The following is a 12,546-nucleotide window of genomic DNA, read 5'->3' as shown; positions in this document are numbered from 1 at the left end:
CTCCGGCATATTCTCACATGAGACAGCTATATCTGGGTCCTTTCAGCATTATCTTGCTAGTGTATTCAATGGTGTCAGCGTTTGGAAGCTGATTATGGGGTGGATCCCTGGATATGGCAGTCTCTAGATGGTCCATCATTTTGTCACAGCTCCAAACTTTTTCTCTGTAACTCCTTCCATGGGTGTTTTGTTCCCAATTCTAAGAAGGGGCACCGTGTCCACACTTTGATCTTCGTTCTTCTTCAGTTTCATGTGTTTTGCATCTTGACTTATATCTCGCTATACTAAGTTTCTGGGCTAATATCCACTTATCAGTGAGTACATTTCATTTGAGTTCTTTGGTGATTGGGTTACCTCACTCAGGATGATGCCCTCCAGGTCCAACCATTTGCCTAGGATATTCGATAATTCATTCTTTTTAATAGCTGAGTAGTACTCCATTGTGTAAATGTATCACATTTTTTTGTATTCATTCCTCTGTTGAGGAGCACATAGGTTCTTTCCAGCTTCTGGCTATTATAAATAAGGCTGCTATGAACATAGTTGAGTATGTGTCCTTCTTACCGGTTGGGACATCTTCTGGATATATGCCCAGGAGAGGTATTGCGGAATCCTCCAGTAGTACTATGTCCAATTTACTGAGGAACCACCAGACTGCTTTCCAGAATGGTTGTACAAGCTTGCAATCCCACCAACAATGGAGGAGTATTCCTCGTTCTCCATATCCTCGCCAGCATCTGCTGTCACCTGAATTTTTGATCTTAGCCATTCTGACTGGTGAGATGGGATATCAGGATTGTTTTGATTTGCATTTCCCTGATGATTAAGGATGTTGAACATTTTTTTCAGGTGTTTCTCAGCCTTTCGGTATTCCTCGGGTGAGAATTCTTTGTTCAGCTCTGAGCCCCATATTTTAAGGGGGTTATTTGTTTTTCTGGAGTCCACCCTCTTGAGTTCTTTATATATATTTGATATTAGTTCCCTATCTGATTTAAGATAGGTAAAGATCCTTTCCCAATCTGTTGGTGGTCTTTTTGTCTTATTGACGGTGTCTTTTGCCTTGCAGAAGCTTTGCAGTTTCATGAGGTCCCATTTGTCAATTCTTGATCTTACAGCACAAGCCATTGCTGTTCTATTCAGGCATTTTATCCCTGTGCTTATATCTTCAAGACTTTTACCCACTTTCTCCTCTATAAGTGTCAGTGTCTCTGGTTTTATGTGATGTTCCATGATCCACTTAGATTTGACCTCAGTACAAGGAGAGAGGAATGGGTCGATTCGCATTCTTCTACATGATAACAACCAGTTGTGCCAGCACCATTTGATGAAAATGCTGTCTTTCTTCCACTGGATGGTTTTAGCTCCCTTGTGGAAGATCAAGTGACCATAGGTGTGTGGGTTCATTTCTGGGTCTTCAATTCTATTCCATTGGTCTACTTGTCTGTCACTATACCAGTACCATGCAGTTTTTATTACAATCTCTCTGTACTAAAGCTTTAGGTCAGGCATGGTGATTCCACCAGAGGTACTTTTATCCTTGAGAAGAGCTTTAGCTATCCTAGGTTTTTTGTTATTCCAGATGAATTTGCAGATTGCTCTTTCTAATTCGTTGAAGAACTGAGTTGGAATTTTGATGGGGATTGCATTGAGTCCATAGATTGCTTTTGGCAAGATAGCCATTTTTACAATGTTGATCCTGCCAATCCATGAGCATGGGAGATCTTTCCATCTTCTGAGATCTTCTTTAATTTCTTTCTTCAGGGACTTGAAGTTTTTATCATACTGATCTTTCACTTCCTTAGTTAGAGTCACGCCAAGGTATTTTATATTATTTGTGACTATTGAGAAGGGTGTTGTTTCCCTAATTTCTTTCTCCGTCTGTTTATTCTTTGTGTACAGAAAGGCCATTGACTTGTTTGAGTTAAATTTATATCGAGCTACTTCACCTAAGCTGTATATCAAGTTTAGGAGTTCTCTGGTGGAATTTTTAGGGTCACTTATATATACTATCATATCATCTGCAAAACATGATATTTGACTTCATTGTTTCCAATTTGATCCACTTGATATCCTTTTGTTGTCTAATTTCTTTGTCTAGGACTTCAAGTACAATGTTGCATAGATATGGAGAGAGTGGACAGCCTTGTCTAGTTCCTGATTTTAGTGGAATTTCTTCCAGCTTCTCACCATTTATTTGATGTTGGCTACTGGTATGCTGTAGATTGCTTTTATCATGTTTATGTATGGGCCTTGAATTCCTTATCTTTCCAAGACTTTTATCATGAATGGGTGTTGGATTTTGTCGAATGCTTTTTATGCATCTAATGCGTTGATCATGTGTTTTTTGTCTTTGAGTTTGTTTATAGAATGGATTACATTGATGATTTTCTTATATTGAACCATCCCTGCATCCCTGGAATAAAACATACTTGGTCAGGTTGGATGATTGCTTTAATGTGTTCTTGGATTCGGTTCGCGAGAATTTTATTGAGGATTTTTGCATCGATATTCATACGGGAAATTGGTCTGAAGTTTTCTATCTTTGTTGGATCTTTCTGTGGTTTAGGTATCAGAGTAATTGTGGCTTCATAGAATGAGTTGGGGAGAGTTCCCTCTATTTCTATTTTGTGGAATAGTTTGTGCAGAACTGGGATTAGATCTTCTTTGAAGGTCTGATAGAACTCTGCACTAAACCCATCTGGTCCTGGGCTGTTTTTGTCTGGGAGACTATTAATGACTGCTTCTATTACTTTAGGGGATATGGGACTGTTTAGATCGTTAACTTGATCCTGATTTAACTTTGGTAGCTGGTATCTGTCTAGAAATTTGTCCATTTCGTCCAGGTTTTCCAGTTTTGTTAAGTACAGCCTTTTGTAGAAGGATCTGATGGTGTTTTGAAATTCTTCAAGATCAATTGTTATATCTCCCTTTTCATTTCTGATTTTCTTAATTAGGATGTTGTCCCTGTGCCCTCTAGTGAGTCTAGCTAAGGGTTTATCTATCTAGTTTCTTTTGGAGGCACTCAGAGCTATGAGTTTCCCTCTAAGAAATGTGTCCCATAGGTTTGGGTATGTTGTGGCTTCATTTTTATTAAACTCTAAAAAGTCTTTAATTTCTTTCTTTATTCCTTCCTTGATCAAGGTATCATTGAGAAGAGTGTTGTTCAGTTTCCACGTAAATGTTGGCTTTCCATTATTTATGTTGTTATTGAAGATCTGCCTTAGTCCATGGTGATCTGATAGCATGCATGGGACAATTTCAAAATTTTTGTATATGTTGAGGCTTGTTTTGTGACCAATTATATGGTCAATTTTGGAGAAGGTACCATGGGGTGCTGAGAAGAAGTTATATCCTTTTGTTTTAGGATAAACTGTTCTGTAGATATCTGCTAAGTCCATTTGTTTCATCACTTCTGTTAGTTTCACTGTGTTCCTGTTTAGTTTCTATTTCCATGATCTGGCCATTGGTGAAAGTGGTGTGTTGAAGTCTCCCACTATTATTGTGTGAGGTGCAATGTGTGCTTTGAGCTTTACTAAAGTTTCTTTAATGAATGTGGCTGCCCTTGTATTTGGAGCATTAATATTCAAAATTGAGAGTTCCTCTTGGAGGATTATACCTTTGATGAGTATGAAGAGCCCCTCCTTGTCTTTTTATGATTATTTTGGGTTTGAAGTTGATTTTGTTAGATATTAGAATGGCTACTCCAGCTTGTTTCTTCATAACATTTGCTTGGAATATTGTTTTCCAGCCGTTCATTCTTAGGTAGTGTCTATCTTTTTCTCTGAGATGAGGTTCCTGTAAGCAGCAAAATGTTGGGTCTTGTTTGTGTAGCCAGTTTGTTAAAAATATGTAACGCTTCATGAATTTCCTTGTCATCCTTGTGCAGGGGCATGCTAATTTTCTCTGTATCGTTCCAATTTTAGTATATTGCTGCAGGAGCGAGCATGCAATTTTTCAAGTCACTTCTGAACATTGTAATATCATTTAAATAAAGGTACTTTGACGTACTCCTTCCCCATATGTATCTCCTTTACCTCCTACAAGTGTCTTCTTGCTTAAGCTAAGAACTTCAAGTAATGCATTGAACAGATATGGAGAGAGTGGCAGCCTTGACTTGTTCCCGATTTTAGTGGAATTCTGTAAATGTTTTGCCTGGTTCTTCCTCCCAGACTCTTCCTCCCAGAAATAAGTCTCACATTAAAAAATATTTTAAAATACCATGCCTAGGGCTGGAAAATGGCTCTGTGTTTAAGAGCACTGACTGCTCTTCCAAAGGTCCTGAATCAATTCCCAGCAATAAGTATCTGATGACTTGGCTGCCCTGAGAGTCTTCTCAGAGTTGGTAAACCTGGGCCCATTACAACACTTGGTTGCATTCGCATACCTGAGTTTCTGGATGGTTCTTGGGACTCTTGCTGATGTAGGTCCCTTTCATGGACTGAATGACCTGATTGCAGTGGAAGTGTTGGGGTTTCTAGAGGACTCTGACACATTTGAAAAGGTAAGTTCCTTGTAGGCTCTTTAGGCACTAGGGAACTGGTTTCTCTGGGTATATTTGAAGCCACTTGGAATTTAGGATGCAAGGAGGAATCTGTGGACATCTATGTGTTCTGAACTGATTGGAGTATGTTCCTGCACTGGAGAACCTGGAAATAGGAAACACATCAAAAGAGCTCCAGAGAGCACCCATTTATACATCATGCTTACACAGCATTTGCTTTCGACTTCTTAGAAAGCAGGAATCAGGATTCCTCAGGTGGCCTCAGTCTTCCTGACCAACTGCCTCTGTTTCCCAAAATCAGCATTCTCAGTATTGCAATAGACATGAAATTAGCTCCTGTGTTAATATCAGACCACAAAAGAGGGCAATTGGCTGTAATCCCCTTAAGGCTGTTTAAAGCTAACAGATCCTCTTCATTTCCACTGGTGTTCTCTCTCTCTCCCAACAAGGATTCAAGGGCCATGGAACAGGCAGCATCCATGGGATCCCACCCCACCATCATCTCCTACATAAGAGCATTGATGATCTAATTACCCAGTATATCATAGGGCTCTTACACATAACCTAGACCTACCCTAGTATTGAAACTCTACTCCATGGACTTGGTCTTAATTGAATCTCCACCCAGTATACCCACATAGGTTCCTCTTTCATCCCCTCACATCCAGCAGATATTCCCACCCTGTGGCCTGGCTCAGTTGGCAGATATAACTTATGGAAACTTGGACAGGTGGAAGACACCTCTTTTGAGACAAGTTTTGTCTGTCTGACTTTGGCTGTCCTACAACTCGATTTGAAGACAAGGATGAAATTGAGCTCTCAGAGATACACCTGTCTGTGACCAACCTGTCCAGTGCCTCGAATAAAGGCATGCAACACCATATTGGACTCATTCTTTCGGGAGTCCTGCCTTCTTTGGTTTCATCCAGAAGAAATTTGTACTACTATCTTCTGGGACCATCCCAAACCATCTCTTCTCATGCTAGAGTCCAAAGGGAACTGCTCATTCCAGCCCACTGTTGTCACTTTGTAATTACCCTCTCTTTTCTTTCTTTTCTTTTCTTTTCTTTTCTTTTCTTTTCTTTTCTTTTCTTTTCCTTTCTTTTCCTTTCCTTTCCTTTCTTCTCTCTCCCTCTCTCTCTCTCCATTTTCTTCCTTTTTTTTCAAAATTGAGACTGGCCATTGTACATGTCCCTCACTTCCTGGAACGCACCATAATAACAAGCCAGTCCTCAATATCACAGAGTCCCACTGCCAATGCTTCCGGGAACTGGGGTAAAATGTGTGCTCCACAAACCCAATATGGTTACCTCTTCTTGTTGAATGAGGACCTGTTTAGTCATAAAGCTGACAAGTTGTCACACTTTCCAGTCAATATAACACCACCATGGTCTATTTTGGCCACCCCAGAGCTCACTTTGGTCCCAAGTCCACTGGAGATCTTATGGTGTGTTCATCCTACTCCTGCATGCCCATTTAAAGGCAAATAAATCAGAGAAACCCCACAGTTTAAAACTCCTCTTGTCAAGCCTCTCCATCTAATGACTCAGGCTTTCTATGCAACACAGCCCTCAGACCAGTGCCTAGAATTCAGAACAGAGAATCTAGGAGCCTCCTTAAGCTCATTCACAGACTGCTTGAATCCCTGCACCTGACTGATCCTCAGCTCCTAATTTACATATTTTCTGCCTATCAAGTAACCATACAAGCCAAACAGTGTGAACCAAGTTCCCCTTCCACTTTCTCCCAGTATTACCCACCATGATATCCCCTTCACACAACAACCTGAAACACATCATGATGCCCACTAACTCAACAGGTATCCAGTGGGCTGCTGTATCTTGGCCAATCCGCTATTTGACTTCTATTCAGAGGACCTGCACTTACATAGCTCTCCAAACTCACTCTTTGGAATCTTTGCACCCTACGAACTTTCAAATCCATTGTCCGCATTCACATTTGGTGCCACACTGGTTTCAGAGTAACTGCTTAGAGCCCTACTCTTATGGGTATAATTCTACTTGTTTTTTTGTCTTTTGAGTCAGAGTATCTCTACTGGTCCAGGCTATTCTAGACTTACTGAACATCAAAGGGCTCAGGTCTCTTCTTGGCTGGTACACAAAAGCACAGTAGCTGGGCCAGCAACATGGGGTCTTACCAGCCGTCTTGTTCTGTCATCTATGAACCCTGCATGCTTATGTTTTCCAGTGTTAACATCTATGTGGAAACATCTGCACTGCTCCTGACTTTTCTCCACACTGCCCACTCAACTCTGGGGATGTGTTGGACCTCAACATCCAAACAGGTACACCAGCTGCAGAATGATCACAAAAAGCTCTTCATCTGCTAGATCCCTCTCTCCTCCATGAGATTAGCCACCCTCAGCATAGCCAATGTATAAAAAATATATTCAGGACAAACACTCACCTGACAAACACTAGTTCTCTTTATCTTGTTCAGATTTCCTTCTGTTTGAACACTTCCTCAGGGAACAGCCTTATATACCTTGGCTGGGCAGGAACTTCAAAGTTCCACCCACTCTTTGGCTCCTCCCACTCTGTGGACCTTCAAATTCAGTAGATAAACACTCCCTTCAGTGCCACTGGGATTTTGGCCCCACCCTAGAGAGTCCTTGTCTTTTTGATTGAATTACATTTTTTTGTTTGTTTTGTTTATTTGTAAGTCAGGGTTTGTCACTGCAGGAAGTTGTCTTCACAGTCTATAAGGTGTCTAGTTCTCCCAAAAAAACAAATTCCTGGCTATTTAGGGAAAAACTTCCTACAATACATTGCATCAGCCTTGCTGGCAGTATACCTTAATTCAAAGTACTCAGGAGTCAGCGGCAGGTCATCTGTGTGACTTCTAAACCGCCTTTCTCTACATAACACTTTACAGGACAAATAGAGCTACACAGAATAAAACAACCTCAAAATTATAAATATGCATCTAGAGAGATGAATATTTATGTAATCATAAACTTTCTCCTCCCCACGCTCTTATTCACATGTATACCCATCATACTTCAAGAGCATGCTCTTAGCCATTCTGACTGGTGTGAGGTGGAATCTCAGGGTTCTTTTGATTTGCATTTCCTGATGATTAAGGATGTTGAACATTTTTTCAGGAGCTTCTCAGCCATTGGGTATTCTTCAGGTGAGAATTCTTTGTTTAGCTCTGAGCCCCATTTTTAATGGGGTTATTTGATTTTCTGTAGTCCACCTTCTTGATTTCTTTATATATATTGGATATCAGTTTCCTCTCTGATTTAGGATAGGTAAAGATCCTTTCCCAATCTGTTGGTGGCCTTTTTTGTCTTATTGACTGTGTCTTTTGCCTTGCAGGAGCTTTGCAATTTTATGAGGTCTCATTTGTCGATTCTCGATCTTAACAGCACAAGCCATTGCTGATCTATTCAGGATTTTTTCCCCCTGTACCCCTATCTTTGAGGCTTTTCCCTACTTTCTCCTCCATATGTTTCAGTATGTCGGGTTTTATGTGGAGATCCTTAATCCACTTAGATTTGACTTTAGTACAAGGAGATAGGAATGGATCAATTCGCATTCTTCTACATGATAACCGCAAGTTGTGCCAGCACCATTTGTTGAAAATGCTCTCCCCCCCCCCACTGGATGTTTTTTGCTCCCTTGTCAAAGATCAAGTGACCATAGGTGTGTGGTTTCATTTCTGGGTCTTCAATCCTATTCCATTGGCCTACTTGTCTGTCACTATACCAGCACCATGCAATTTTAATCACAATTGCTCTGTAGTACAACTTTAGGTCACCATGGTGAATCCACAGGGGAGGTTTTTTTATCCTTGAGAAGAATTTTTGCTATTCTAGGTTTTTTGTTATTCCAGACGAATTGGCAGATTGCCCTTTCTAATTCATTGAAGAATTGAGTTGGAATTTTGATGGGGATTGCATTGAGTCCATAGATTGCTTTTGGCAAGATAGCCATTTTTACTATATTGATCCTGCCAATCCATGAGCATGGGAGTTCTTTCCATCTTCCGAGATCTTCTTTAATTTCTTTCTTCAGAGACTTGATGTTCTTATCATACAGATCTTTCACTTCCTTAGTTAGAGTCAGGCCAAGGTATTTTATATTATTTGTGACTAATGAGAAGGGTGTTTTTTCCCTAATTTCTTTCTCAGCCTGTTTATCCTTTGTGTAGAGAAAGGCCATTGACTTGTTTGAGTTAATTTTATATCCAGCTACTTCACTGAAGCTGTTTATCAAGTTTAGGAGTTCTCTGGTGGAATTTTTAGGGTCACTTACATATACTATCATATCATCTGGAAAAAAGTGATATTTTGACTTCTTCCTTTCCAATTTGTATCCCCTTGATATCCTTTTGTTGTCGAATTGCTCTGGCTAGGACTTCAAGTACAGTGTTGAATAGGTAGGGAGAAAGTGGGCAGCCTTGTCTAGTCCCTGATTTTAGTGTGATTGCTTCCAGCTTCTCACCATTTACTTTGATGTTGGCTACTGGTTTGCTGTAGATTGCTTTTTATCATGTTTAGATATTGGCCTTAAATTCCTGATCTTTCCAAGACTTTTATCCTGAATGGGTGTTGGATTTTGTCAAATGCTTTCTCTGCATATATGGCTAAGATAAAAAATTCAGGGGACAGAGGATGCTGGCAAGGATGTGGGGAAAGAGGAACACTCCTCCCTTGTTGGTGGGATTGCATGCTTGTACAATCACTCTGGAAATCAGTCTGGCAGTTCCTCAGAAAATTGGACATAGTACTACTGGAGGATCCTGCAATACCTCTCCTGGGCATATATCCAGAGGATGTTCCAACCAGTAAGAAGGACACATGCTCCACTATGTTCATAGCAGCCTTATTTATAATAGCCAGAAGCTGGAAAGAACCCAGATGCCCCTCAACAGAGGAATGTATACAGAAAATGTGGTACATTTACAGAATGGAGTACTACTCAGATACTAAAGACCATGAATTGAAGAAATTCTTAGGCAAATGGATGGATCTGGAGGATATCATCCTGAGTGAGACAATGCAATCACAAAAGAACACATATGGTATGCACTCATTGATAAGGGGATACTAGCCCAGGAATTGAGAATACCCAAGATACAACTTGCAAAACATATGAAACTCAAGAATAAGGAAGACCAAAGTGTGGATACTTAGCTCCTTCTTATAATTTTAAACAAAATACCCATGGATTGATTCACAGTGACAAAGTCCAGAGCAGATCTTGAAGGAATGACCATCCAGAGACTGCCCTACTGGGGGATACATGCCATAAACCACTACCAAACCCAGACACTTGGCAGATGCCACCAAGAGCCTGCTGACAGGAGCCTATATAGCTGTTTCCAGTGAGGCTGTGCCAGTGCCTGGCAAATACAGAAGTGGATGCTCACAGTTATCCACTGGACTGAGCACAAGTTCCCCAATTAAGGAGCCAAAGAAATACCCAAGGAGCTGAAGGGGACTGAGTCCCCATAGAAGAAACAACAATATGAACTAATTAGTACTCTCAGAGCTCCTTGGACCTTGTCTTCATCAGGGTTTCTATTCTGTCACAGACATCATGACCAAGAAACTAGTTGGGTAGGACAGGGTTTATTCGGCTTACACTTCCATACTGCTGTTTATCACCAAAGGAAGTCAGGCCTGGAACTCAAACAGGGCAGGAAGCAGGAGCTGATGCAGAGGCCATGGAGGGATGTTCTTTACTGGCTTGCTTCCTCTGGCTTGCTCAAGATCCAAGACTAGCAGCCCAGAGATGGTCCCACTCACATGGGGACTTTCCCCTTTGATCACTAATTGAGGAAATGCCTTATAGTTGTATCTTATGGAGGCCCCCGACCAGTGTCTCTAGTTGCGTATGTAGCAGAGGATGGTCTAGTATGCCATCATTGGGAAGAGAGGCTCTTGATATTGCGAAGACCATATGCCCCAGTACAGGGTAATGCCAGGGCCAGGAAGCAGGAGTTGGTGGGTTGCAGAGCAGGGCAAGGGGAGGGTATAGGTGACTTTCGGGATAGCATTTGAAATGTAACGGAAGAAAATAGCTACTAAAATTAATTTAGTCATTAATTAATGCATAAACACATGAATACATAATTAAATAAATGCCAGCAGAGGAATTGGAAAGGTAAAGAAAAAGGGAGGTGCTGGCAGCATGAGAAGAGAAGGCAGTTTTGCAGAAGAAATTGTTAGCACACAGTTTGACCAGGGGAAGTGAAGCTGAGAATGACAGTAGGCTAGATCAGTTGTTATACTTTAGAGTATTGCATTGTGAAACTTGGAGAAGGGACTGTTTAAGCAATCTTTAAAAAAACTAAGGGAGGAACTGTTGGTATAAATGTTTAAAAGAACTTGGAGGCAAACTTGGAGTGGGCAGGGAGTTAAGAGAATTGTTCAGTGAAAATAGCAACTTTACAAGAGTCCCCCAGGTGGTGCTGGTTTTGAAGATCTGACAGGAGCATAAAGAGCAGCTGAGCCTTGGCACTCTGTAGCAGAGGTGGAGTCCCTGAAATTAGTCCAGGTGATGCTATTGGTGAAAGTGTGGGCCAGTTGCAGCAGAAAACCCCAGCATTTTGGAGATAGCAGCAACCATGGGATGGTTACCCAGAACAGCAGCATCAGTGAGATAGAACCTCACCAGACCCTAGGAGACAAGCTCCGGTGATGCAGAGGCCAGAGCTGCAGACATTCTAATTGGAAAATTGCATTTAAAGTAGTCTTTTTTCCCTTTAATTAACCATAGCTTCTCTTCTCATACAATATACTCCGAAAAGAAATTTCCCTCCCTCTACTCTTTCCACTTCTTTTTCCCTCCTCTTCCAACAGGGTCCACACCATTTCTCTCTCTTTCTAGGCTTCTAAGAGGTAACATTAAAAAACAGTAAAATATAGAAGATGAAACAAAAGCTACCATATGGAACTTGGGCCTAACAGGTCAAGAGAAATATTCCTGGCAGGAATGTTACAGAAACAATATGAAAAAGCTGGCAGGAATGGTACAAAGTGACTACAGTTATGCTAGGAGGGGGGCAGTTTTCAACAACATCTTTTCCCCACTTTATATCACGCTCACTGTATCTGGTATTATGTTGAGGTCTATAATCCACTTGGACTTGAGTTTCCTGTAGGGTTATAACTATGGATCTACATTTACTCTTCTACAAGGAGATATCTAGTCTGACAAGCACGTGGTGAAGTCCACTCACTAGGTGTGAGTTGTTATCTTCTTCATCAAAAGATAAGGAATTGATATATGCACGTATTTATGTGCAGGTATTAAGTTTAATCTAACTGATAAATGCGTCTGCTTTTATGATAATACTCTGCTGTTGTTAATAATGTAATTCAGGGTGTAGTACATTTTGCTGAAGGTGACTGCTTCAGCAGTTCTTTTATTATTCAGGAGAGTTTTTCATAGTCTGGGCTATTTGTCTTTCCATAACTAAGTGGAAATTGTTCTCTGAAGATCTGTGAATCATTGTATGGGAATTTTGATGGGGATTGCACTGAATTTATAGATTGCTTTTGGTAGACAGGCTGAGCATTGGTGATCTTTCTATCTTCTGATACCTTCTTCAATATTTTTCCTGGAATTTTTATCATAGAATATTTTTACTTGCTTGGTTAGAATTGCCTCAAGATATTTCACATTACTTGGGGCAATGTTAAAGTGTTTGTGCCTAATTTTTTTCTTAGTCAAATTGTTGTTTGTATAGAGAGGGGTACTGATTTTTCTGGTTAATTTAACACTACAGGTACTCTGCTGAAAGTGTTTCTCAATCATAGACATTCACTAGTGCAATTTCTCAAGTCACTTCAGAACATTGTCATATCATTTAAATAAAGGTACTTTGAAGTACTCCTTCCCCATATGTATTTCCTTTACCTCCTACAAGTGTCTTCTTGCTTAAGCTAAGAACTTCAAGTAATGCATTGAACAGATATGGAGAGAGTGGCAGCCTTGACTTGTTCCCGATTTTAGTGGAATTCTGTAAATGTTATGCCTGGTTCTTCCTCCCAGACTCTTCCTCCCAGAAAT

At 40.6% G+C, this 12,546-nt stretch overlaps 1 non-coding gene and 1 pseudogene across 1 annotated transcript; both read right to left on the bottom strand.

Moving 5' to 3' along the window:
* Positions 1–3,841: 3,841 nt before the first annotated feature.
* Gm26056 lies at positions 3,842–3,945 on the bottom strand. The gene has a single exon (XR_003947207.1). It is a non-coding gene; the product is annotated as a U6 spliceosomal RNA (small nuclear RNA).
* Positions 4,324–4,599, bottom strand: Obox4-ps37 (oocyte specific homeobox 4, pseudogene 37; annotated as a pseudogene).

The sequence above is a fragment of the Mus musculus genome, chromosome 7 (assembly GCF_000001635.26).
Source record: "Mus musculus strain C57BL/6J chromosome 7, GRCm38.p6 C57BL/6J".
NCBI lineage: Eukaryota > Metazoa > Chordata > Mammalia > Rodentia > Muridae > Mus > Mus musculus.
This window is presented reverse-complemented; position numbering and strand designations above follow the sequence as displayed.